This window comes from Zea mays, chromosome 8 (genome assembly GCF_902167145.1).
Source record: "Zea mays cultivar B73 chromosome 8, Zm-B73-REFERENCE-NAM-5.0, whole genome shotgun sequence".
Lineage (NCBI taxonomy): Eukaryota > Viridiplantae > Streptophyta > Magnoliopsida > Poales > Poaceae > Zea > Zea mays.
The window spans coordinates 62,235,365-62,263,117 of NC_050103.1; positions in this window are offsets into that span (position 1 = coordinate 62,235,365).

The window sequence follows — 27,753 nt, forward strand, 5'->3', positions numbered from 1 at the left end:
CCTACAAGCCACCACAGTTGCCCATGTACGATAGGCACTCGGACCCAAAGCAATTCTTAATGAGTTATGAGGCAACAATATCCTCATATGGAGGCAACACGGCTGTCATGGTAAAGTCCTTCGTCATGGCAGTCCGAAGTGTGGCCTGGACATGGTACTCCTCTCTTCGACCAGGCAAAATTACATCATGGTAGAAGCTCAAAGACATGCTGGTCACTAGCTTCCAAGGTTTCTAGACGAAGCCAGTTACTGCTCAGGCATTGTTCCAATGCACACAAGACCAGGAAGAATACCTTCAGGCGTACGTCCGATGGTTCCTGCGACTAAGAGCACAAGCACCCATAGTGCCCAATGAGATTGTACTTAAGGCCATGATCAAGGGACTTAGGCCAGGACCCACGGCCCAGTATTTTGCTAGGAAGCCTCCACAAACTTTGGAGAAGCTGCTTCAGAAAATGGATGAGTACATTTGGGCTGACAACGACTTTCGCCAAAGAAGGGAGGAGGCCTACATGTTCTCCTAGATGACCAGGGGCTTTGGAGGGAGGCTTCATCCTAGGCATGTCCGGTCCATTCACAACTCCAATGCCAATGATGAAAGGGCCAGCAATGCTCAGCATAATCATCAAAATTATCAGTCTTCAAGCATGACTTCTTTCAGACCACCAGATTCGAGGGGTAGAGGAGGAAGAAGTTTCAGTGGAGGAAGGTTTGGCAACCAACCCAGGAAACTGTACTATCTCTTTTGTGGCAAGGACAAAGGCCACACAACAAGGACATGCCATGTTATCATTCAGAAGCAGAAGGAAATTGCTGAAGTTGAAGTGCGGCAGAGTCAGCTGAAGCAAGTCCTCCACACTACTTCATGTTATTCTCCTTATGTCTCGGAGTATGTGGGCAACCAACATCCTATGGCTTCTGTCGCTTTGGCAAGCCATTCTCAAGCTTCCTGGGCCCAGTTGCCACCACCACCACCAATAGCACCTGTCTTGGGTCACAGTCAGCAGCTAGAATGGCAACGCCATGCTCAGCAGCAACGCGACCTTCGGGAGGAGTCCGAAGCTCGCACAATCAATAGCATTGTGCCTGAATCAAAGCACATTTACTAAAGAGGCTACAGTGGTGCGACTAAAGAATATACTGATCTGATGTATTTTAATTTTTTCTGCCTTTATATTTTCTTGCACGAAAGACAATTCAGGAAGAATTAATATCTAATTTCATGTAATAATAATACTTTGGTTACACCATCGATTGTCAAAGTTGTTCCTAAGGGAGCGCAGAGCAAATTCCGAAGCTACAAAGTCCTTCCTAAGGGAGCGCAGAGCAAATTCCGAAGCTACAAAGCCATTCCTAAGGGAGCGCAGAGTAAGTTCCGAAGCTCAAAAGTCGTTACTAAGGGAATGCAAAGCCAATATGCCACCGAAATAAAAGGTGAAGAAGCTAAAAATTCGTTCCTAAGGGAATGTAGAGCTTAAAAACCACCGAAATAGAAGGTGAAGAAGCTCAAAAGTCGTTCCTAAGGGGATGCAGAGCTTAAATGCCACCGAAATAGAAGGTGAAGAGACTCAAAAGACATTCCTAAGGGGATGCAGAGTCTAGGTGTGTTTTCGTGTGGGTATGTGTCTTGGCATAGACATCATGATGCATCATATCATCGCATCATTTCACATAGCATTACATCATACATCATGTCGCATCAGCAGCAAGATAGTGCAGAAGGAAAATATGCGATGAATGAAATAGTGTGCTGGAGCACAAAGTACACCATCGGCAATTATAATTTTACATGCCAAGAAAATTTTCGTCGACAACAATATTATACAACAGCTGTGCCATAGAAGGGCTCTTTCTTTACAAAGCATGAAAAGAAGGGAAGGTGTTTTTTCGCCGAAGGCACAAAAATGGTATGAACGCAAATTTCATGCATCGCAAAGAAATATATTACATTAATATACACATAGATATACAATGTTTAACTTATGTACAAATATTACATTTCCCAAAATATTACATTTCTTAAGGGTACAAGAATTCAGTCTTCTTTTAGAATCTTTTTGGCAGCTTCATTCAGTTTGTTGACAGCTTCATCAACGGCTTCTTCGACAATCTTTATTGTTTCTAATGCTGCTTTCATGGCTAGATCGCTTTCAGGATCATATTGTGGTGGTGATAGTTCAGCTAAAGTAAAATAACAAGTTGTTAATTCGAAGCCAGGGGAAAAATATTGAAGCTAAGATTTAGTAAAAATACCTATACGCCTTGCACGCTCAGCAGCCTCATCGGCTCGCTTGGCTTCTTCTCGGGCATCATGGGATTCTTTTTTATTTTTCTTTATAGCTTCTTCGGCTATTTCTCGACCGACCTTCATCCAAACGTTGGAATAGAATTTCCCGCCCATCAAAGTAGCTTCAGCCGAAGGATCCTTCATGTTGTCTATGGAGAAGACAGTTTCCGTCTGGGCTGCAGCTTTAACATGCTCATAGCCAGTTTTCTCTAAAATTGCTACAACCCCTCGAGCACCAGCGAAGGCGCAAAAATCCCCACAATCGCTAAGAATTTCTTCAAAAGCTTCAGCTTCTTCGTTGATCCATTCAATGATTCCTTCGGAATCGCCTCTAATAAATTTTTGCTCCGATGAGTATGCACCCACCTTTGCAAAACTATCTTTCAATTTCTTAGCACAATCCAAGAATTTCTCGTAATACCTCTCCTTCGATTCCGGAAGCTCATCCACATTCTTTTGCAATCTTGAGCTACTCCATTCGCTTATTTCTTGTTTTGCTTTAGCCACTTCAAAATCCTCATTCTTTTGGGCAAACTTTTTCTTTAAGTTTTCAACTTCAGCTTTATGAGCTTCGAACTGTGCAGCAAGATTGGCTTCGCTAATCTTTACTCTATCTACCAAGGAAAGCAGAATTTTATCCTTTTCTACGGCTTCATTCCTCAGTCTGATAACCTTTGACCGAAGGTTCCCAAGGGCTATTTGGCAGCTTTCGTCCTCAGCATTCTTTTGTGCCCTTAAAGCATTGCTCAAGATTACACCCTACAAAAAAGGGGGAGGGGATCGGCACAATGGTAAAAGATACAAAAATAATATGTTTGTAAGTAAAAGCATCTTTACCTTCAGACTGTTATAAGCGAGGCTGTCTGCAAGGTCATTCATCGACATTGCAGAGAGGCCAACCTTGAGCTTCGGAAAACCTATGTTCCTTGCCATCTCCCGGCAAACAGATATCTCCTTGTTGTCGGAAGGCAGTACAGAAAGTCATCTTCATCAGTGCCATTATACACCAAGGATCTTTTTGGGTACTTTAATTCCCTGGCATAGTGTTTAGCTTTGGCAATCTACTCTTCCGACAACTGTTTACCCAAAGCATGTCGTATGATAAAGTCTAGCTCTTCAGTAGACGCTTCGGGAGTAGGAGATTTAACCTTCTTAGGTGCGCCTTCTTTTTCCAAGATCAGAGCGGCATCCAAAGGTCCTTGTTTAGTATCCTTTCCAACAGTTTCAATGGGCCCTATTTTGGCAGGAACTGAGGGCCCAACTTTGGCTTCAATGTGGCGGAACCGCCAAGATTATTCTAGCTTAAGTGCCCACATCATGCCTTAGAGGCAGCGACACACTTAAATTGGAATAACCCGCCAGTCCCTCAGATCTAGTCTAATGAGCCACTTCGCCGGGATCAAATACCACTACCTCACTCGAAGGTGAGTCACAGAGGGGAAAATAATAAAGCAAGAAACCACAATTTAAGTACTGGAGTTATTACATAAATCAGAGTTTTCGATGAAAGGAAACAAGTTCATAAATGAAGTGCAGTGGATAATCGATAACGTCGAATGTTGAGGAATAGGGTAAGGCCTAGCCCACTACTCCTCCTGCTCCTCTCCTGCCGGAGCAGCATCCCACTCGACCGTCCAACCTGGTGGCAGGATGGAAGGCCAAATCACACCATCAACCATGTCCTGTAGCGTACCTACAAAATTTGTGCCACAAGCAAGGCTGAGTATACTAATACTCAGCTAGACTTATTGTTGGGGCGAAGGCAAAGACGCCACCCTTCGCTCGAAGCCTTCGCTGCAGCCGCTGGTCTGACAGAGACAACGGGCAGGGACACCCTTCGCCGATTCGGCACCAGACGAAGACCTGCGACGAAGTCATCCCACAGCGCGGCCTCGTCTAGCTCTGAGGCCCACGTGTGATCCGGCCCATTGTAACGGGCCCTGCGTGGCCGCCGCGTGTTACGGGCCTAATTTGTAAAGGCGTCCCTGTAATTACAGTCTGTAACCCTGCTTTATGGGAATAATCTGGGGATAACCTAGGTAGCTGAGGGCACATGCGTCCTTAGCACAAGGCGTTGGGCGCTCAGGTACCTATAAATACCCCCGCACAGTGCCCGTGAGAGGCCAGATTAACAGAGCTATTGCCATCTAGCGCGTAACCCTGTTAACACCACTGTTCACCCTTGTTGGCCCCCCTTGTGAGCTGAGAGCAAGTTGACGAAGACCTGCGACGAAGTCATCCCACAGTGCGGCCTCGTCCAGCTCTGAGGCCCACGTGTGATCTGGCCCATTGTAACGGGCCCTGCGTGGCCGCCGCGTGTTACGGGCCTAATTTGTAAAGGCGTCCCTGTAATTACAGTCTGTAACCCTGCTTTATGGGAATATTCTGGGGATAACCTAGGTAGCTGAGGGCACATGCGTCCTTAGCACAAGGCGCTGGGCGCTCAGGTACCTATAAATACCCCCGCATAGTGCCCGTGAGAGGCCAGATTAACAGAGCTATTGCCATCTAGCGCGTAACCCTGTTAACGCCACTGTTCACCCTTGTTGGCCCCCCTTGCGAGCTGAGAGCAAGTTCCAACATTTGGCGCCCACCGTTGGTGCTACGAGAAACCACCCGCGATGGCACCCAAGAGAGCTAACCCGAAGGCTGACGAGGCTGCGAAGGCAGCACTGCTTGCCGCAAGAAAGGGCAAGGCCCTCGCCCTCACCCAATCCACCCACCAAGAGGCCACTGAAGACAACGTTCCCCACACCTGCGAAGACGACACTCTCCGCACCTGCGGCCCTGAAGGACAATCGCAGCCACCCCCAGGCTTCGCCCCACTGGAGGGCGCGGACCTCACCGAGGATGGTGAAGTCCTCGGCGTCTCAGCGGAAGAACAGCTACAGCTGAGCGCCCTGCGCCTCAAGAACCGCAATCTCCAGAGGCAGAAAGAGATACTGGAGGCCAAGCGCCAGCGTGTGTCCGCACTAGCAAAGTGCGGCAAATGATACGTGACGAAGAGCAGAAGGTCCAAGACCTCGAGCGGGAGATCGCGCTGATGCAGCGCGAAGGCCACCTTGGCCTGCAGCAAGGGCCACCCCTCCAGCAGCGCGCACAACTGGAAGACACGCGCGAAGGCCACCTCGGCCTCCAGCATGGGCCACCCCTGCAACACCGAGCACAACTGGAAGACCCGCGTTTCCCCCAGCGCGACCACACCTTCCAGCACGCCGCGCCATTCCAAGGGGTCAACTATCTCGACGAGCGAAGTCCCCTGGCGCCACACCTGCAAGTGACGCCTTGGCCAACTAACTTCCGAGCAGGGACCTATCCCAAGTACAACGGCAGCACCGACCCGGCGCAATACATAATGAGTTATCAGGTCACCGTTGCATCTTTCGGAGGGGACGACGCCACAATGGCGAAGTCTTTCATCATCGCCCTAGAGGGCCCAGCTCTCACCTGGTTCACCAGATTGCCTCCGCTGTCCATCGATTCCTGGAGAAGCCTCAGGGACAAGTTCCTGCTCAACTTCCAAGGGTACCGCCCAGACACCGACGCCTTGGCCGAACTCTCGCTCTGCAAGCAGCTGGAAAAGGAGACTCTGCGGGAGTATTACCGAAAATTTTTAACACTCAAGTCACAGCTACCCTCAGTCGATGATCAGATCGCTATCCACTACGCTATCAGTGGCCTTCGCGCCGGCGTCCTTTACAGCCACTGCATCAGAGATCCGCCCAAGAACCTCTAGGAATTATATCAGCTGTTTGAAAAGTACGCTAAATCCGAAGAGCTCCACCAGCGCAAGGTTGAGTCCCAAAGGAAGCCAAAAGATGCCCCACAGTCCAGCCGCACGTGGACGAGGACTCCGCAGCCGGACTCCGGTCGGGACGGTCGCAATCAACAACAAGTGCACAATATCGCCAACCAGCACCCCGTTGCTGACGCCCCTCGTCGCCAGGAGTATCCCCCCCAGGGCCGCGGAAACGGAACTCGCGGTGGGGGTCGGGGGCTGGCGCTGCCGCCGCGCCGATTCTACTGCCTCTTCCACGGCGAAGACTGCGCCCACCAAACCAAAGGCTGCCCAGAAACGAAGGCCACAAGAGACAGGATGGCACGGGCGCAGCCTGCCGACAACCCCAGAGTTGTCGCACACACTTACCAGCAACCCCCTCCACCATATATCCACGCCCCCGCTCCGCATCCACCGCACCACGCTTACCAACACCATCCGGAAGTACAAATCGTAACTCCCCCACCCCCACCACCACACCAACAACATCAAAACATCCCCCATGCTCCAAAGCAGGAAGACTTCGCCGATTAGCCATATCGCGGAGTCATTCACATGATAACTGGGGGGTCCAGCACTGACTTCGACACAAAGCGGCAGAAGCGGGACCACTACCGCAGCATCAACCACGTCGCCGTCACCGGCCCAGTCGTGCAGACAAAGTGGTCCCACATACCGTTAACCTTCGACGCACGAGACATCGACCTACGCAGCGCCCCCCACTGCGACGCCATGGTTATCAATTGCAGCGTGGCAGGCTGGGACCTACACAAAGTCCTAGTTGACAATGGCAGTCAGGCGAACATCATCTTCCTCCACGCCTTCGATCGAATGGGCATAAGCCACAGCCTGCTCAAGCCTTCGGACAATCCGTTGTATGGCTTCGGCGGCAAGGGCACCTTTCCTGTCGGTAAAATAGAGCTGCCTCTCTCATTCGGTGTAGCACCCAATGCCCGAAGTGAGCAAGTAACCTTTGATATCGTGGATATGGTATATCCATACAATGCCATCATGGGCCGGGGCTCCATCAATAAGTTCGAAGCAGCCATTCACGGACTGTACCTATGTATGAAGATACCAGGTCCATTAGGCGTCATTACGGTCTACGGCAATCAACAGACTGCGCGCAACATAGAGCGGGACTTCGTGCCCGGTCAGAGAAACGTGCACTGCCTCACGGCACAGCGCGAGGTCCCCGCGCCCGCCAGCCCAACCAATAAGCAGCACGACAAGGCACAGCTGCAGAGCAACGACGGGACCAAGACTGTCCCCCTCGATCAGGCCACGCCCAAGCAGACAGTCACTATCAGCGAAGACCTCACTTCGCATGAAGAGGAGAAACTCCTCTGCTGCCTAACCAAGAATAAGGATGTCTTCGCCTGGTCTACCCTCGATCTAGTCGGAGTCAGCCGATCCATAATTGAGCACAGCTTGGGAATTGACCCTTCGGTGCGACCAAAAAAGCAGAGGCTTCGCAAAATGTCTGACGAGAAGACAGAGGCCGCCAAGGCGGAGGTGCACCGCCTCCTGGAAGCCAAATTCATCGAGCCTGTGGCTTATCCTACGTGGCTCTCCAATGTTGTAATGGTACAGAAAAAAAGCGGGAAGTGGCGAATGTGCATCGACTTCACCAGTCTCAACAAGGCCTGCCCAAAGGACAATTTCCTGTTGCCGCGGATCGACAAAATAGTCAATAGCGCGGCCGGATGCGAGGTCATGTCTCTCCTCGACTGCTTCTCCGGTTACCACCAGATATACATGAAAGAGGAAGACAAGGCTAGCACCAGCTTTATAACACCCTTCGGCACATATTGCTTCATCAGAATGCCGGAGGGACTCAAGAACGCCGGGTCCACCTTCTCCAGGCTTACCAAAACAGTGCTCAAAGGGCAAGTTGGCAGAAATATATTCACATATGTGGACGACATCGTCGTCGCCAGCAGGAGCAAGGAGGACCATCTCGCCGACCTCGCCGAGACATTCGCGAACATGCGAGACGCACGACTCCGCCTTAACCCGGAAAAGTGCGTCTTCGGCGTTCGCCAAGGCAAAATATTGGGTTACCTGGTATCACACCGCGGCATCGAGGCCAACCCAACCAAGATTCAGGCCATCGTAAACATGACGCCTCCGCAGTCCGCCAGGGATGTCCAGCGCCTGACAGGCAGATTGGCCGCTCTCAATAGATTCATCTCCAGGTCCGCTGAGCGAAGTCTCCCCTTCCTCAAAACACTCCGCGGCGCAAAAGACTTCGCCTGGGGACCAGAGCAGGCAGCGGCCTTCGCCTCACTAAAACAATACCTGTCGGAGTTGGCCGTCCTCACAAGCCCCGACTCCTCGCTCCCCCTATTGCTCTACGTCACGGCTTCGCCGCATGCGGTCAGCGCGGCACTAGTGCAGGAGCAGACAGTTGAGGGCGTGGTCAGGCAGTGCCCTGTTTACTATGTCTCCGAAGTACTGACACCGTCCAAGTGCAACATGACAGAGCTGGAGAAGATTGCCTACGCAGTCGTTATGTCTTCGCGCAAACTGCGCCACTACTTCGAAGCATTCAAGGTCCGAGTCACCTCAGACAGGGGACTCGGTGAATTGTTCAGAAACCCGGAGGCATCGGTGAGGATTGCCAAGTGGGCAGCCGAACTATCCGGCTACCACATCAGCTTCGAGCCCAGGACAGCCATCAAGTCACAAGTCCTGGCAGACTTCGTCGTCGACTGGACTGGGCCAATAACACAACCAGACCCGTCCGCAGAAAAGGTTTGGACGATCCATTGCGACGGCGCATGGTGCCATGCGGGGGCAGGCGCCGCTGCAGTCATCACCTCACCAGCCGGGGTCAAGCACAGATATGCAGCACGCTTCAGCTTCGCTCTGGAATCCGAAAGATGCACTAATAATATAGCAGAATATGAAGCAGTCATCCTCGGCCTCCGCAAGCTAAGGGCCCTCGGAGTCACCACCTGCATCATCAAAACAGACTCCAAGGTAGTTGTCGGCCAAGTCGAGAAAGACTATGCAGCAAAGGACCCCGCACTTATGCAATACCTCACGGCCATCCGAAGTTTCGAGAGACAATTCAAGGGATTCACCCTGCAGCATGTGGATCGGGCAAAGAATGAAGACGCCGATGCATTGGCCAAGGCCGCCGCCAGGGGCGAGTCCTTGCCCTCCGACGTGTTCTTTCACATCATCGGCACGCCAGCCGTCCGGAGCCCCGAAGGGCTCCAAATAACTAATGACAGCGAGGGCCACCGCATAGTCAACCTAATCATGACCGAAGACTGGCGGGCACCAATAACCCTGTTCCTACAGGGGTACTATCATCCAACCGACATCAGCGAGGCCAAGTGCCTCAGACATCGAAGTCGGGACTTCGCACTGATTGAAGGCCAACTCTACAAGAAAGGGGTCAGTCAGCCAATGCTTAAGTGCGTCACCGAAACCGAAGGCATCCAGATCCTACGCGAAGTCCACAGTGGCACGTGCGGCTCACACGTAGGGCCAAGGGCCCTAGCTGCTAAGGTGATCCGCCAAGGTTTTTACTGGCCCGCAATGATCTACGCCGCAAATCGGGTCACAAGGTCCTGCAAAGCCTGCCAGAAGTTTTCTCCTCGGTCAGGCAGCCCCTCGCAGTATACAAAGCTGATCGCCCACACATGGCCTCTCCAGCGCTGGGGCCTAGACATTGTCGGGCCCCTGCCCACCGCTCAGGGGAACCTTAAGTTCGCCTTCGTCGCTGTCGAGTATTTCACCAAATGGATCGAGGCAAGGGCTGTTTCCACAATAACGTCAAAAACTGCCCAGAAATTCTTTTGGCAAAATATCGTTTGCCTCTTCGGAGTACCGTCTGAACTAACAGTTGACAACGGCAAGCAGTTTGACAGCCAAGACTTCAAGGATTTTTGCTTCTCCATTGGCACCAAGCTTGCCTTCGCCTCAGTCTATCATCCGCAGTCCAACGGAGTTGTGGAACGCGCCAATGGGAAAATCTTCACAGCTGTCAAAAAGATGCTCCTCGATGAAAAAAGGGTAGATGGACCGATTTGTTACCCGAGGCAGTCTGGGCACTGAACACGACTGAGTGCAGGGCGACCGGGTTTACTCCTTTTCGCCTTCTATACGGATCAGAGGCCATGACGCCACAAGAAATAAAACATGGGTCCCCGCGAACAGTTCCATCAGCCGTCCCCGACGTGGACGAGCCAACTTCAATGGATCTCATTGACGGAGACCGAGTCTTCGCCCTGCAGGCCCTAAACAAATACCAAGCCCAGACAAAAGCATGGCGCGACCACGCAGTCATCCCGAGGGAATTCAGCGAAGGGGACCTCGTACTCGTCCGAACCACTCGGACAAAGTCCAGGGGCAAGCTGGAGCCCAAGTGGGAAGGCCCCTTTATAGTCAAGACGAAAGCTTCCCCCAGCGCTTACAGGCTCACAACGCCAAACGGCGAAGACCTGGAGCACTCCTGGAACATCGACAACCTCCACAAATTTTTTGTTTGACTCATCAGGGCTGATTTCGCCCTTGTAATTCGCAAAAACAATCTTATACCGGCCCGCACTCTTTTCCTCCCGGGGGGTGAGGTTTTTAACGAGGCGGAGCCATGTAATATATGTGTGAAAAATCCCCCGCAAAAACATGCGTCGAAAAAAGTCCGCGACGACGGTCTTCGACATTCGACCAATACGAGGTCACCGCGAGGCTAAGCGCTAGCCACCCTCGCGTGCGACAAATCCGCGCAAAAGTCGCCTAAGGGTGCAGCCGGGCTAGCACAACAAGTGCGAAAAATCGAAGTCTTCCGCGAAGACTATCCGTGCAGAAGTCGCCTAAGGGTGCAGCCGGACTAGCACAACAAGTGCGAAAAAACCGAAGTCTACCGCGAAGACTATCCGCGAAGAAGTCGCCTAAGGGTGCAGCCGGACTAGCACAACAAGTGCGAAAAAACCGAAGTCTACCGCGAAGACTATCCGCGCAGAAGTCGCCTAAGGGTGCAGCCGGACTAGCACAACAAGTGCAAAGAAACCGAAGTCTACCGCATAGACTATCCGTGCAGAAAACGCCTAAGGGTGCAGCCGGACTAGCACAACAAAAGCAGAAACGACAACATCAAACCGTCCGCGCAAAGACCGACTATAATCGCACCAGCACAGCATAACAAAACACACCAGACCAAGTACACAACGCCTTCGCAGGCATAGACAAGCGAGGGCACACAACCTCATCATACAAGCCTTTACACATATACAAGCGAGGGCACCACACTTTACATCGGCTCAACCTTAGGAATAATTCCCATCTCCCTATAATTAAATAACATTATCCTAAGCTCCTCACCCGCAAAAAGACTTCGCAGTTCCCCTTCACCTGTACTCACGGTGGCCGGCAAAGACAACAGTTCCTGCCGGCCAGCCCTACTCACACGAAGCCGACCCCCCTCCACCCCACTAACTCTACGCTTCGCAACCGCCCTTCATCGCCGGCGCCCGGTGCTAGGACCAGGCACATCTTCTGTGTCTGCGGCGTGCGGTGAAGCCTCCGCCGCAGCCACATCCAAGGCCGCAAAGTAGTCCAAGTCCTCCTCCGATGACTCCTCAGTCCACTTAACCGAGCTCCCAGAGTCAGCAAAATCAGAAAACTCAGATGCAGATCCACCACATTCATTACCACCATCCGCGGTCGAAGCCGCCAAAAATTTAGTAGTGGCGGTTGCGTGCGCAGGCCCAAAATCTTGAACCTGCGCAGCAACCAAAATTCAGCAACATATCCAAAATTCCCTAACTATCTACACCCACTACGCCACCTGCGGAGCCTCCGCCGTTGCCTCCGCCGTCGCCTCCGCCGCCACCGTCGCAGGATCTTCAGCACTCGGCGCAGCGGCTGCGGGGGCATCAGGCGAGCCTTCGGCGGTCTCTGGGGGCAGGTCTCCGCCGGCCGCAGCGGATGCGGAGGTATCCGGTGCGCCTTCTGCGATCTCCGGGGGCGGCTCCAGGGCGGCCCCGGACACGGCCTCCGCCGGGGTCGGCTCCGGGTCAGGCAGCACGCTGTTCAACGCCCCGAAGTCATCCACCCTCTCGCCACGCGCCGCCTAAGTCACAGCACGCAAATTCAGCAAAAACCACATATAGCCCACATCCAGCAAACTCCAAACAAACGCCAAACGTTACCTGAGCCCTCGCCGTCTCGGCCCGCTCCCTAACCACCTTGCGACCGTGCGGACCCCACATCCGGTCGTAGATGGCTCCGGCAGATTCCTTCACTATGGGGTCCTCAACCTTGTAGATGTCTCGCTCAAAGTCTTCGTCAGCTTGGTCGAAGACCTCGAAGTGCCGGCACCCTTCGCGAGAGAGCGCGTTCATCGCCCCCTCGCAGGTGACCAGGGAGGCATACGACATAAACCCCTCCACGACAGTAGGGAGTGCCTGCAACTCCTCCTGCACCCACTCCAGGCAGCGAAGTCCGGGCTCTCGGTCCGGCACTTCGAAGTCACCGGTCCGCGTGCCCAGCTCATGGTATGTATCCATAAGCTGTTTGCGCGTCCGTTCGGCCTCCGCGCGCGTCGCGGCCTCGGCCCTCTCCACGCGGCTCTCCAGGGCGATGAGCCACTCCTGCAGCTGCTCGGCGCGCTCCCTGGCAAGATTGCCCTCCGCCCGTGCCAGATTAGCCTCCGCCTGCGCAGCCTGCGCCTTGACGAGGGCCTTGTTGGTCTCCCTCCTCTCCCCCGCCAATTGGCGCCAGAGGTCAGCCTTCTCTCCCTCCAGCGCGGCCACCTTGTCCGCCAGCTTGCGGCACTTGCTGTCGGCGGCCGATTTTTCATGGACGGCATCAGCATGTTGTGTCCGAAGTCTCTCGACTTCGGCAGACACAACTGCCGTGAGGGCCCCCGACGCTGTGCGGTTGGCGAAGTCAGCCACCTGCAGAACACATGTAAGACCGCGGCCCCAGCAAGCCGAAAAAAAACGAAGTCTAGCTCAGCGGACCTGACTTAGCGCCTCCGTCACCTCCTTCAGCAGGCGGGACGCAGCGCCCGCCTCATCCCTGACAGCCGCGAGGGTCAACACCTCGCCTCCCGCGCTAAGAGCCCCGCCCTTCGCCTTCGGCACTATGGCAGCCCGTGGTCGCCGCGGCAGGCGCAACTATAGCAAGTTGGCCTTCATTCGACCCTGCGATGTATCAACGAATAAATAAATAAATTTAAAAAAAACGAGCCAACGACTTACCACCAAGATAGTCGTCCACACTAATATCGGTGGCGAAGTCGGTGACACGCTTGCCTGCCGACGGCAACACTCGGGCCGCCTTCGCGACCTCCGGCACTCTGCTGGACGGCGGCACAGCCTTCGTCGATTTGGAGCCTCTGGCGCCTGCCGTTGCCTCCGGCGCTTTGCTAGATGCAGGGACGCCCGACTTCGCCGCCAGCGGCGGCTTGCCTCCGCCGGGGGCCGCAGCCTTCGCAGCCCCCCGCTGCCTCTTCGGCCTGGCTTCAACGAGCCTGACAACCGCCTGGCACTTTTGTGCAGCTCCCTGGCGATCCTTGTCCATCACTGCCGACACAACAGCAGCAATATTTTGCCCGTAAGGAAAAACTCTCCATTCACGAACCATGCGAGATGTAAAAAAGTCCTCGCCAGCCGCGCGGGGGATAGGAACATTCCTAGGCCAACAACCCCGGTAACCCTCAGCATCCGAGCCGAAGACTCCCGGAGCTCGGGCGAAGACATCCTTCCCCCCGGGGCCGCGCATGTCCTCATCAACTCTCTAGCAAAACCATCGGAAACCCCAAGTCCTCCCATAGCAGTACCTAATTTCCTCTTTTTAGAGGATGGGGCGGCCGCCGGCGCAGGGTTGTCTCTAGTCTCCACCACCGGCTTCTTCCCACGGCGGTCCACATCGTCTTGACCAGGATAGCCGTCATAGGGCAATTGATTCAATTCAAAAACCCTGTTCAAATGGTCATTCGACCCGCGGATATCCCAGCTGCGCTGGCCCTCTGTCCTCGGCACGTAACGTCCAACGAGCCGCACCGCCCCATCCTCCGCCTCACGCACAAAGGCGGCCGGATCGCGGCTTTGCAGATTCAGCGCGAAGGCGGGACTTCGCACCACCCTTCCACCATGGAAAGGCATCTGGCGAGAGCACACTTCGCCCAACGCCCAGCCATGCGCCAAGGGCCATACCCCGTACGCCACAAATTCTTCAACCAAATCGCGCCCACTGCTCAGGCCGGCGGCGCACCGAAGGGCCCCTTCGTTCGCATCCTCCTCTGCCACTTCAAAGGGCGGGTACGCTGAGTAAAAATGAGAACACATCTCGGACACGGGGAGTCCCTCATGGTCTTCGACGGTACCCTCAGCAACGTAAAACCAAAATTCATTCCAGTTGCCCCAATTGTTGCGGGCGCAAGGAACCAACTCGACTACCTGCATCGTGGTCTTGCCGGTCTTCGGCGTGAACGTGCAGGACCCAAACTGAGCAACTTCGTCTCCAATCATCCTCTTCTGCCAGTGCAAACAATAATACTTCGCAAAGACTTCGACCGATGGCTGTTCGCCGTACGAAGTCGTCGCCCAGACATACTTCGACAGAGCCACCACGGCATTCGGTGTCAGCTGATGTATCTGAACGTTAAACCTACGCAGGACTTCGCCAACAAATCGGTGCGCAGGCAGGCGGAGACCGGCGGCGAAGAACGCCTCAAACACAACCAACTCGCCCTCCGGCTCGGGGACTTCCTCCGTCCCCGGGACACGAGCAACTCCGCCGCCGAAGTAACCTAACCGCTGCATATCTTGCACACGGACTGACGACATCCGCGACACGCCAAAATCAACAGAATCGCCGGCGCGCAACTTCTCCGCCATCAAACTACTCAGCGTCTCCTCAGACGAGGCGTCGGTCGGCGGTGAGGCGGCGGCCGGCGGCGAGGGGTCGGCCGGCGGCGTAGCGGCAGCGGAAGAAGAGGAGGTCGGCATCGCTACGTACCGTCGGCGGCGGCAGGCGGTCTGCTTCACTCGAGCCAGATCTCCGGCAAACAAGAGCACGGCGGGCAGACGAGCAGCGAGACGGTGAAAAAGGCGGCTAGGGTTTTCACGGAGCGCGGAAAGTGAAGTTCAAAAAGCGCCGACCCTCGCCCCCTTTTATAGACAGGGCGCGGCTCTTCGGGAAACCCGCAATCCAACAGGGCGCGGCGCTTCGGGAAACCCGCAATCCAACAGTACGCTGTCAATCAACGGTCATGTCAAAAACCCCCGCGGAACCACTTCGAGCGAGGGCAGCGTCTCCGCCATCTAGCGACGTCTTCGGCACCAGGTGACTTTGTCGAACTGGTCCCTCGGAGGGCAAATGTTGGGGCGAAGGCAAAGACGCCACCCTTCGCTCGAAGCCTTCGCTGCAGCCGCTGGTCTGACAGAGACAACGGACAGGGACACCCTTCACCGATTCGGCACCAGACGAAGACCTGCGATGAAGTCATCCCACAGTGCGGCCTCGTCCAGCTCTGAGGCCCACGTGTGATCCGGCCCATTGTAACGGGCCCTGCGTGGCCGCCGCGTGTTACGGGCCTAATTTGTAAAGGCGTCCCTGTAATTACAGTATGTAACCCTGCTTTATGGGAATATTCTGGGGATAACCTAGGTAGCTGAGGGCACATGCGTCCTTAGCACAAGGCGCTGGGCGCTCAGGTACCTATAAATACCCCCGCACAGTGCCCGTGAGAGGCCAGATTAACAGAGCTATTGTCATCTAGTGTGTAACCCTGTTAACGCCACTGTTCACCCTTGTTGGCCCCCTTGCGAGCTGAGAGCAAGTTCCAACACTTACCCGGTGTGAGGAGTCTACTCCTCTACCTCTAGACCATGCAACTGTTTGGCTGACGGGTTTGGTTTGCCAAAAGCACTAGCTGAGTCTAAAATCAATTTTAGCTTTTCCAATTCTAGCATTATTAATTTAGCTAGGTTTACTCCTTCTAAGCATACATGGTATCAATCATTTAGAACAATCAACATGTTATCTCAAGTAGAACCTCATTCCACTTTTTACTCAATGCAGTACAAGGGGTTGCTGATTTACAAGAGACATTTGCCAATTTCAGGCAAGCTGGTCTTAAGTTAAATCCAGAGAAGTGTGTTTTTGGAGTAAAGAAGGGCAACTTCCTTGGTTGTCTGGTATCAACGAAGGGAATCGAAGCTAACCCAAATAAGATCGAAGCTATCCTTCGGATGGAGCCGCCAAACTTAAAGAAGGGGGCTCAGCGATTGGTAGGAAGGCTAGCATCGCTAAATAGATTTATATCAAGATCAGCAGAGAGGAATCTACCATTTTTTGAAATATTAAAGTCAGCTGAAGTTTTCCAATGGGGTCTGACTCAACAAAGGGCTTTAGAAGAGTTAAAGCAATTCTTGATAGACTTTACAACTCAAACTCCACCTTCGCCAGGGGCTCCGTTACTCCTATATGTAGCAGCTTCTCACTCTGCAGTTAGTGCGGCGCTGGTATAGGAGAAGCAAGATGGTCAAGTCAAAAGACAAGCTCCAATATATTTTGTCTCCGAAGTTCTAAGCTTATCAAAGAAAAATTATACAAAATTGGAGAAGGTGTTATATGATGTGCTGATGGCCTCAAGGAAGCTTCGGCATTATTTTCAAGCATATCACATAATTGTTCCTTCATCACAACCTCTGAAGGACATAATGATGAATAGAGAAGCTACTAGGAGGATCGGAAAATGGGCTGCCGAGCTCAATGAATTCTCTATTGATTATGTACACAGATCCTCAATTCAGTCCGAGGCGTTAGCGGATTTCATTGCTGATTGGACGCTAGGGGCTCAGGGAGAAGAAGTAACAAAAGACGCCGAAGCCTGGACAGTCTGTTGTGATGGTTCTTGGGGAACCTTCAGCGCAGGAGTGACTGTTGTAATAGTAGCGCCCTCTAAATTCAGAACATGCTATGCAACAAGGCTGGACTTTTGTTGTACAAATAACATTGCTGAGTACGAAGCCCTTCTGTTGGGGCTTCGGAAGCTAAAAGCAATGGGAATAAGAAGAGCAGTTCTTAAAACTGATCCTCAGGCCATTATTGGCCATGTAGATAAAAGTAGCAAGGCAAGGGATCCAAAGCTTGAAAAATATTCCAAGAGGGGAAATGAACATGTAGATCCGTTAGCTAAGTCAGCAACACAGGGGCTCCCTTTACCTTCGGAAGTATTCTTTGAAACAATAAAAGCACCTTCGGTTGAACTTCTGGAGAGAGCAGTGCTTGCAATATCACCTGTACATAGTGAAGATTGGAGGACTGAAATCATATCTTTCCTCCAAGGCAACTGTCTTTCAGACGACGAAGTTTATAATAAAAGAATGGAAGCAAGGACAAGACTATATGTCATGATAGAAGGGGTGTTATACAAACATGGAGTCTGCTCTCCACTTCTCAAGTGTTTATCCAGAACCGAAGGTATAGAGCTAATGAAGGAAATATATGCAGGTCTGTGTGGATCTCACATTGGGTCTAGGCCTTTGCTGGGAAAGGTTTTCAGACAAGGATTTTATTGGCTGAAGACAGCTTCGGATGCAGCAGGTCTGGTTCAAAAGTGCGAAAAATGTCAAAATGTGCAAGAGACCAGAAACAACCTTCGTCGCTAACCCAGTTAATATAGCCAACCTGGCCATTGCAAAGACGGGGCTTAGATTTGTTGGGTCCACTCCCACCAGCACAAGGCAACTTGAAGTATGTTGTAGTGGCAGTAGAATATTTTTTCTAAGTGGATTGAGGCGAAGCCTTTGGCTACAATAACTTCGGTCACGGTCCAAAAATTCTTCTGGCAGAATATTGTTTGTCGCTTCGGTGTGCCGAAGGCAATAGCTGTGGACAATGGTACACAATTTGATGTCGAAGCATTTACAGATTTTTGTGACCGAATTGGTACGAAGATTCATTTAGCATTAGTCAGGCATTCAGAATCAAATGGGTTGGTAGAAAGAGCAAATGACATTATAATGACAGGAATAATGAAGCTAATCTTCAACCAGCCTAAAGGAAAGTGGCTAGATGAGTTGATTAAAGTGGTGTGGAGCCACAACACAACTGCGTCAAGGTCAATAGGATTTACACCCTTCAAGCTCTTATTTGGTGACAAAGCAATAACTCCAGAAGAAGCAAAGATAGGGTCAATAAGAACAACAACTTCAGCAAAAGACGAAGCTGATTATCAAGTAACAAAAGATACTATAGAAGGGACCAGACTTTAGGCTATAGAGCACATCAATAAATATCAGGCCGAAACAATAAAGTGGCGTGATAGAAAAGTTCGATTGAAAAACATGAAGCCAGGACATCTGGTGCTTCAGAGAGTGGCCAACCCAGATACAGTGGGTAAGTTGCAACTGAAGTGGGAAGGTCCTTTTCTGGTAGTATCTTCGTCAAGACCCGGTTCTTATAGATTGAAGGATATGGACGGCAATGACATACCCAGATCTTGGAATGTGGATGAGCTTCGATGATACTATGTGTAAATTGATGTAATGTAACACCCGGCTTTAAGGGACAAAGCCAGGTGCATCTCATACATGCGCCATGAAGACAACATATACAATAACAGAGTGTATAGAGATAAATGTCATAATAACATCAGAGTACTTATTACATAGCGGAAGACTTATTACAAAATAAAGGAATAAATGTAAAACGAACTAAGGATCGTCGGCGCAAATGTCGACTGAGAAACGCCACCTAGATCAGATCATACTCCTCGCCTTGTGGCTCCTCCTGAACCACCTGTTCTTCTCCTGTGGGGGGGTGTGAGACAGCAAGAGTGAGCTCACATACGTTCATCGCTCAACAAGTTGTGGGGAATAATGTGGCATGAACTCACCAAAGGTGGGAGTTCATGAAGTGTAAGGCTGACCAATGAAATAGAGGCTGAAGCTGAGCATTGCTTTTATAAGTTGGTCAAAATTTTATTAGCAATTACTAAGTGTAAGTAAGTACCAAACCTTAATAATAATAAAGAACAGTAATAGTAAAGTAATCCCAAATGCGATGCAAATGTCAAATTGAATTTAAGTTCCATAATTAATCATGTGAGGGTCCGAGCCGCTCTTGACCGTGAGCACGGCTAGTATACCAGTTTTACACTCTGCAGAGGTTGCGCATCTTTACCCACAAGTCATGTTACCCATCTGCCAAGAGATGGCCAATCCCATACACCTCTACCGAGGAGGCGAGGCAGGGTAACACTACGAGGCCTTTACAAAGTTCCACTAGCTTCAGAAATCCCGCTACAGTTTATAGGAAGCTCCAGTGCAGGGTTCTTGCCTGACCGCCATCGCAGCAAAATCAACCCAAGGACCTCCCTACACTGACCACTCCCCTACTGCCCTTGCCCCTTTCGGGTAAGGAAGACCTCCACTAGCTTTCCTAGTTAATCAGCCAAGGGCGTCCCATTATACCCTTGTGGTAGCACTGTTTTCCCGGGTGGTCGCTCCATGTTCCCATTAACATAATGATCTTAACATGAACAGTAATAATAAAAGAGAATAAAAGAGTAATTATGAATAAAGTATCTTCATACCCAAATCCACATAAAGCAATAGCAGGTACTACCCAAAGAAATATTTCAGTGGTGAACAAGGTATAAAGATAGCCAAAACTAGGATAACCTATTGGGTCCCATCAAAATTATCCTATGCAGATCATTATAATTAATAAGAACATGGCTGGGAAAAGTAAGTGATCAAGGGCACAACTTGCCTTCAATGAGCTCCTGCTCAGCTACTTCTACTTGTTGAACCTCAGAATCCACAGTGGCTTGCTCGTCTATTCGCATCAACACAATACATACATAGTATAGCCAAAATCAACATCACACCAAACAGATGAATAAAATATACAGTAAAAATCTACACATTAAAATGAAATCATAGGAACTGGAATCACTAAATTTGGAGTTATAGAATTCAAGTTATGAATTTCCTAAGGTTTAATGTGATTAAAATAGGATTAAATGTTTAAATTAATGTTCTTACTGTTTTTATGCCAAAACAGAGATACTAAATGATAGAGAAGATTATTACAAAATTTTAGAAATTGGAATGGGGTAATTTGGAGTTCATATGAGTTTTCTATGGAATAAACAAGTCCTAGGAGTTGTTTTTTATTAAAAATACATTTCCTAATTTATTTAATCTGATTTTCCTTTCCCTGGATTGCGCCCCAATATTCAGAAAGGTTAAGGGCTCAGGCGTAAGAAAACCCCAGACTCAGAGGGCTGCAGCATTGGACGGCGGGTTGATAATACAAAACCCCAGGGTTTATTTTACAAATCCTGCAGCTGAAGGGGTACGGGAGGATTGCAGCCGCTCGATTAGATTTAAATGGCCCGGATTAGAAAATGAAGAGGTATGCATCCAGAGCCCTAGGATTTGAGATCAATGCTCTGGATTTTAAAACGCCAGGAACACCCCTCGCCCCTCCATCCATCGATCAACGGCCAGGATGGGCCATGGCCGAAACACCATCCTACACCTATTCACGATCGCACAATCACGATCCGACGGCCATGGCTCTTCTCTCTCACCTTAATCCCGAGACGGCGGCGCATGGCCCTGACGCGGCGGAGCCATGGCCGGCGCACTCCCAAATTCGGCTCCATCAATCGAACTTCGATCCGAAGGCAATATCACGCAAAGGATAACGATGCGATACGATGGGGAGGTTGCTCACCGTGATTCCAAGAGTGCCCCGGGCCATCCACGGGGAGCGGCGGATCCCAGCGTTCGACGATGAATCCCGGCCGCCACAGGGTCAATCCTTCCCTATCCGGCCACGGGTGTTCCACCGGCCAGCACATGAAGCTTCTGGACTCATCGCAGACCCCCAAACGTCAGTCGTGGACGGGGACGATGCTGACGGCGTCCCTGCTCTCAACTCTCTCTTCTGCTCAGGCGCTGGCGGCCGAGAAGTGCGTCGCGGGTGGATTCGATCGTGGAGGCCGCGCGGTCAGTGACAGGACGGATCGATTTGAGGTCCGTGATGCCGGAGTTGGCCGCGGCGGTGGTTTATTATGGCCATGGCGACCCGCACAGAGGGATGAAGCCTCGGCTTCCGCACAAGATAGGAGAGGGAATACGCGGTGGGGAAATCGTTTGGAGGAGAGCGAGATGTGTGGACGCATGTGGGCATGCTCCCGAGTTCGCGGTCGAACCAGGTCAGCGCGATCCGATCCCCACGGGGAAGAAGAAGACCGCGCCAGCAAGGTGGGTCCCATGAGCAGAGAAGGAGCTTCACGCCCAATCCTACCACGACTGAGGAGCGGGCCCGCGCGGTCAGCGTGTAGTCGCCCGGTTAATTTCGCGCCTGACGGATCGGCCCACAAGCGGGTGAAGGCCGTAGCGCGCGCGTGTGTAGCAGAGAAAATGAGGTGGGCCGGCGGGGAAAAGTATGGAGATGGGCCGGGAAGGAAGAAGGTTGGCCCAAGCGCAGGGAATTTTTCCTTTTCCTTTTTTTTCTGCTTTCTTATTTATTCCTAATTCATTTGAATTTGAATTTTTAATTCCACTTAAGTGCAAATTCAAGTTGACGTTAACTATGCAATTTAGTCACACCATCATATGGTGAAGTTAAAATACAAGTTTTTAGAGATATAATTATATCATTTCTCTTCTTCTCATCTTTTCTCAATTCTTTAATTTTCTTTAGAATTTAAATTCCACCTTGGATTTTTAACATATTTCTTGTTACCTTATCTTATGTTGTCACAAAATGCACACAAAAATAAAACCCCAGCATGATGCATAATTTATTTTTGGGTGTCTTTTGTTATTTATTTATTTGTCTTCGTGTGATGTTCTCATGAAATGATAGATATAGATAACAAACATATATACAACAAAATATCATTTCTCCTTTTAGGTTATCCTCCACAAATCACAAGTTGGGTATTACAAATCCTACCCCCCTTAACAAGAATCTCGTCCTCGAGATTTAGGAGGAACGAAGGAAAAGATGGGGAAAAATCTATGTGAAGCTCTTCTTCTCTCTCCCATGTAGCTTCATCTTCTCCATGGTGACTCCATTGTACTTTGCACATTTTTATAATCCTTATTTCTTGTAACTCGAGCCAAAGTGTCAAGAATCTTGATAGGATACTCCTTGTAAACCAAACCATGAACACTGAGCCCTTCCATTGGTAACTGTTCCTCAGGGTCAAGGAGACACTTCTTAAGTTGAGACATATGGAAAACATTATGCTCACCAAATGGATTATCAGGTAGCTTGAGTTGATAGGTCATCTCTCCAACTTGCCTAAAAACTCAGAATGATCCAATATAGCAAGGGGACAATTTTCCTTTGACTTTGAATCTTCTCATACCCCGGAGTGGTGACACCTTCAAATAGACATAATCTCCCTCTTTAAACTCAAGCAGTCTTCTCCGGGTGTCAGCATAACTTTTCTGCATGGATTGTGCAGTTCTCAAATTCTCCCGAATTATACAGACTTGTTCTTCTGCCTCTTGAATAAGTTCAGGTCCAAAGAACGGTCTTCCTCCAGTCTGGTCCAAAGATAGAGGAGTTCTGCATTTCCTGCCACATAGAGCCTCGAACGGGGACATCTTCAGCCTGGCCTGTTAACTATCATTATATGAAAACTTAGCATAAGGTAGACTCTTGTCCCAACTACTACCATGCTGAAGGGCACAAGCTCTCAACATATCTTCAAGCACTTGGTTGGTTCTCTCAGTCTGCCCATCGGTCTGGGGATGGTAAGCCGAACTAAAATTCAATCTCGTATCCATTGACTCGTGTAACTTCTTCCAATACCGAGAGGTAAACTGCGATCCCCGGTCTGATACAATCTCCTTTGGCACACCATGCAGGCAGACAATCCGTGTCATGTACAACTCTGCCAACTTAGCTCCTGAATATGTGGTCTTCACTGGAATAAAGTGGGCTACCTTAGTTAGCCTGTCCACAATCACCCATATAGAATCATATCCAGCAGACGTGCGGGGTAATCCAACAATGAAGTCCATGCCGATCTCTTCCCATTTCCACTCAGGTATCTTCAGTGGATGCAGTAGTCCGGCTGGCCTCTGGTGTTCAGCCTTAACTCTTTGGCACACATCGCACATACCACATGTGCAGCTACATCTCTCTTCAATCCATACCACTAATACTTCCGCTTCAAATCCTGATACATCTTGGTACTGCCAGGATGAATAGAATAATCTGAATCATGGGCCTCCCTTAAAATAGTCTCTCGAAGGCTTTCAATATCAGGAACACACATCCTATCCTTGAACCATACGGTTCCTTGCTCATCTTCCGTAAATTCCGGACCTCGACCTTCAGTAATCAGATCCTTGATCTCTTGTATTTTAGCATCACTAATTTGACCTTTGCGGATTTCTTGCTCCAAAGTAGGTTCCACATCAATAGTAACTCCTTTAGTGTGGGCAACTATCCCCAGGTTAAGTATCCTGAAATCCTCAACAATCTCATCGGGTAGCTAGGCAACAATAGCTGAATGAACATGCTCCTTGCAACTCAAGGCATCTGCAACCAAATTTGCCTTGCGTGGGTGATAGTGAATCTCCAAATCATAATCCTTAATAAGCTCCATCCAACAGCGTTGCCTAAGGTTGAGATCCTTCAGAGTAAATATATACTTCAAACTCTTATGATCCGTGTACACTTGACACTTGGTTCCCATAATATAATGTCTCCAAATCTTAAGCGCATGCACTACGGTTGCCAGTTCTAAGTCATGAGTGGGGTAGTTCAATTCATGTTTCCGTAACTGACGAGACGCATAGGCGATCACATGTCCTTCTTGCATGAGCACACATCCCAAGCCTTGGCCACATGCATCACAATAAATATCAAATCCTTTCTGTAGGTCTGGCATAACCAACACTGGTGGTGACATTAATCTCTTCTTTAATTTATCAAAGCTTTCTTGGCACTTCTCGTCCCACTTAAACTCTCTTCCCTTCTCTAGAAGTGAGGTCATAGGCTTCGCAATCTTAGAAAATCCTTCAATAAATCTCCAATAATATCCTGCAAGTCCCAAGAAACTCTGAATCTCAGTGACGGTAGTGGGCACGCTCCATTCCATTATCTCCTTCACTTTAGCAAGATCCACTGCTATTCCTCCATTAGAAATAATATGTCCAAGGAATGGCACCTTGTCAATCCAAAACTCGCACTTGCTAAACTTGGCATAGAGTTGATTATCTCGTAGCTTCTGTAGCACCAATCTCAGGTGTTCCTTTTGATTGCTATCACTCTTGGAATAAATAAAAAAATATTGTTGATGAAAACCACGACGAATCTGTCCAGATCATGAACACCCTATTCTTCATTACCATAAAATAAGCTAGTGCATTAGTTAATCCAAACGACATAACCGTGAACTCATATAATCCATATCGGGTCGATAAAATCGTCTTGGGAATATTCGATGGACTAATCTTCATTTGGTGTTAACCCGGTCGGAGTTCAATCTTCGAGAATACCCTTGCACCTCTCATCCGATTAAATAAATCCTTAATGCGGGGTAACAGAAACTTGTTCTTCACAGTAACATCATTAAGGGACCTTTAATCCACGCACATCACTTGCGATCCATCTTTCTTCTGTACAAATAGAACTGGTGCTCCCCAAGGTGAGGAACTCAGACAAATGTACCCCGCCTCTTGTAATTCCGTTAATTGCTTCTTAAGTTCTTTTAACTCTTCTACAGACATCATGTATGGCCGTTTGAAAGTAGGGGCAGTTCTAGGTAAGGGATCAATGACAAACTCAACTTCCGTATCTGGTGGCATCCCTGGTAACTCCTCTGGAAAGACATCCGGAAAATCTATAACCACACGGATGTTGACACCAACAAACTTCCCATCGACTAAGAATGCCGCTAGTTTGGTGGCGGTAGTTACTGCAACTTCAACTTCAAACCTTTCTTCTTTGGGACTGGTGAGTTCTACGGTTCCTTTAGCATAGTGTATAAACTGTCTTTGCCTTTCTTAACCATGACATACCAAGGATCACGTCTATAGTGCTCTCTTCTAACACTATAGGGGTAGCACATCTGGGTTAGAAACATAGGGTAAGAAAGGAAGAATTGTAGACAAGGTGAGTAATTACGAGAAATGTTACTGCGGGGGATTTATTAGTTAAGTAGATTAGTGTGTTATCCACTAAAGCTAATACATTACCTTATGGTGGAACATGCTAAGATGCCCAACTATAATGTTTCAATCAATCAAAGAAGCAAATCAAGCATTGATCATCAGCACAATCAAACAACGTTTTTAAATATTGAAAATAGTTTCGATTTTTGTCTTAGGCTTCCTATATCTTAAAAGTTCATAAGTGTAGGATTCCAAGGTGTGAAATCCATCTTGTCTTAGAGTTGAAAAGATAAGAGTAATCAAAGAATGACAGCAAAAGGTGAGACAGGATCAACATAAGGTAAGTATAGAATGAATCAGAGTAAGGTAAGTAGGTAAGGGTTGTCCATTTCTATCTAGGTTTCGTCCTACAGTCAACATTTCCTCTGATACCACTTCTGTAACACCCGGCTTTAAGGGACAAAGCCAGGTGCATCTCATACATGCGCCATGAAGACAACATATACAATAACAGAGTGTATAGAGATAAATGTCATAATAACATCAGAGTACTTATTACATAGCGGAAGACTTATTACAAAATAAAGGAATAAATGTAAAACGAACTAAGGATCGTCGGCGCAAATGTCGACTGAGAAACGCCACCTAGATCAGATCATACTCCTCGCCTTGTGGCTCCTCCTGAACCACCTGTTCTTCTCCTGTGGGGGGGTGTGAGATAGCAAGAGTGAGCTCACATACGTTCATCGCTCAACAAGTTGTGGGGAATAATGTGGCATGAACTCACCAAAGGTGGGAGTTCATGAAGTGTAAGGCTGACCAATGAAATAGAGGCTGAAGCTGAGCATTGCTTTTATAAGTTGGTCAAAATTTTATTAGCAATTACTAAGTGTAAGTAAGTACCAAACCTTAATAATAATAAAGAACAGTAATAGTAAAGTAATCCCAAATGCGATGCAAATGTCAAATTGAATTTAAGTTCCATAATTAATCATGTGAGGGTCCGAGCCGCTCTTGACCGTGAGCACGGCTAGTATACCAGTTTTACACTCTGCAGAGGTTGCGCATCTTTACCCACAAGTCATGTTACCCATCTGCCAAGAGATGGCCAATCCCATACACCTCTACCGAGGAGGCGAGGCAGGGTAACACTACGAGGCCTTTACAAAGTTCCACTAGCTTCAGAAATCCCGCTACAGTTTATAGGAAGCTCCAGTGCAGGGTTCTTGCCTGACCGCCATCGCAGCAAAATCAACCCAAGGACCTCCCTACACTGACCACTCCCCTACTGCCCTTGCCCCTTTCGGGTAAGGAAGACCTCCACTAGCTTTCCTAGTTAATCAGCCAAGGGCGTCCCATTATACCCTTATGGTAGCACTGTTTTCCCGGGTGGTCGCTCCATGTTCCCATTAACATAATGATCTTAACATGAACAGTAATAATAAAAGAGAATAAAAGAGTAATTATGAATAAAGTATCTTCATACCCAAATCCACATAAAGCAATAGCAGGTACTACCCAAAGAAATATTTCAGTAGTGAACAAGGTATAAAGATAGCCAAAACTAGGATAACCTATTGGGTCCCATCAAAATTATCCTATGCAGATCATTATAATTAATAAGAACATGGCTGGGAAAAGTAAGTGATCAAGGGCACAACTTGCCTTCAATGAGCTCCTGCTCAGCTACTTCTACTTGTTGAACCTCAGAATCCACAGTGGCTTGCTCGTCTATTCGCATCAACACAATACATACATAGTATAGCCAAAATCAACATCACACCAAACAGATGAATAAAATATACAGTAAAAATCTACACATTAAAATGAAATCATAGGAACTGGAATCACTAAATTTGGAGTTATAGAATTCAAGTTATGAATTTCCTAAGGTTTAATGTGATTAAAATAGGATTAAATGTTTAAATTAATGTTCTTACTGTTTTTATGCCAAAACAGAGATACTAAATGATAGAGAAGATTATTACAAAATTTTAGAAATTGGAATGGGGTAATTTGGAGTTCATATGAGTTTTCTATGGAATAAACAAGTCCTAGGAGTTGTTTTTTATTAAAAATACATTTCCTAATTTATTTAATCTGATTTTCCTTTCCCTGGATTGCGCCCCAATATTCAGAAAGGTTAAGGGCTCAGGCGTAAGAAAACCCCAGACTCAGAGGGCTGCAGCATTGGACGGCGGGTTGATAATACAAAACCCCAGGGTTTATTTTACAAATCCTGCAGCTGAAGGGGTACGGGAGGATTGCAGCCGCTCGATTAGATTTAAATGGCCCGGATTAGAAAATGAAGAGGTATGCATCCAGAGCCCTAGGATTTGAGATCAATGCTCTGGATTTTAAAACGCCAGGAACACCCCTCGCCCCTCCATCCATCGATCAACGGCCAGGATGGGCCATGGCCGAAACACCATCCTACACCTATTCACGATCGCACAATCACGATCCGACGGCCATGGCTCTTCTCTCTCACCTTAATCCCGAGACGGCGGCGCATGGCCCTGACGCGGCGGAGCCATGGCCGGCGCACTCCCAAATTCGGC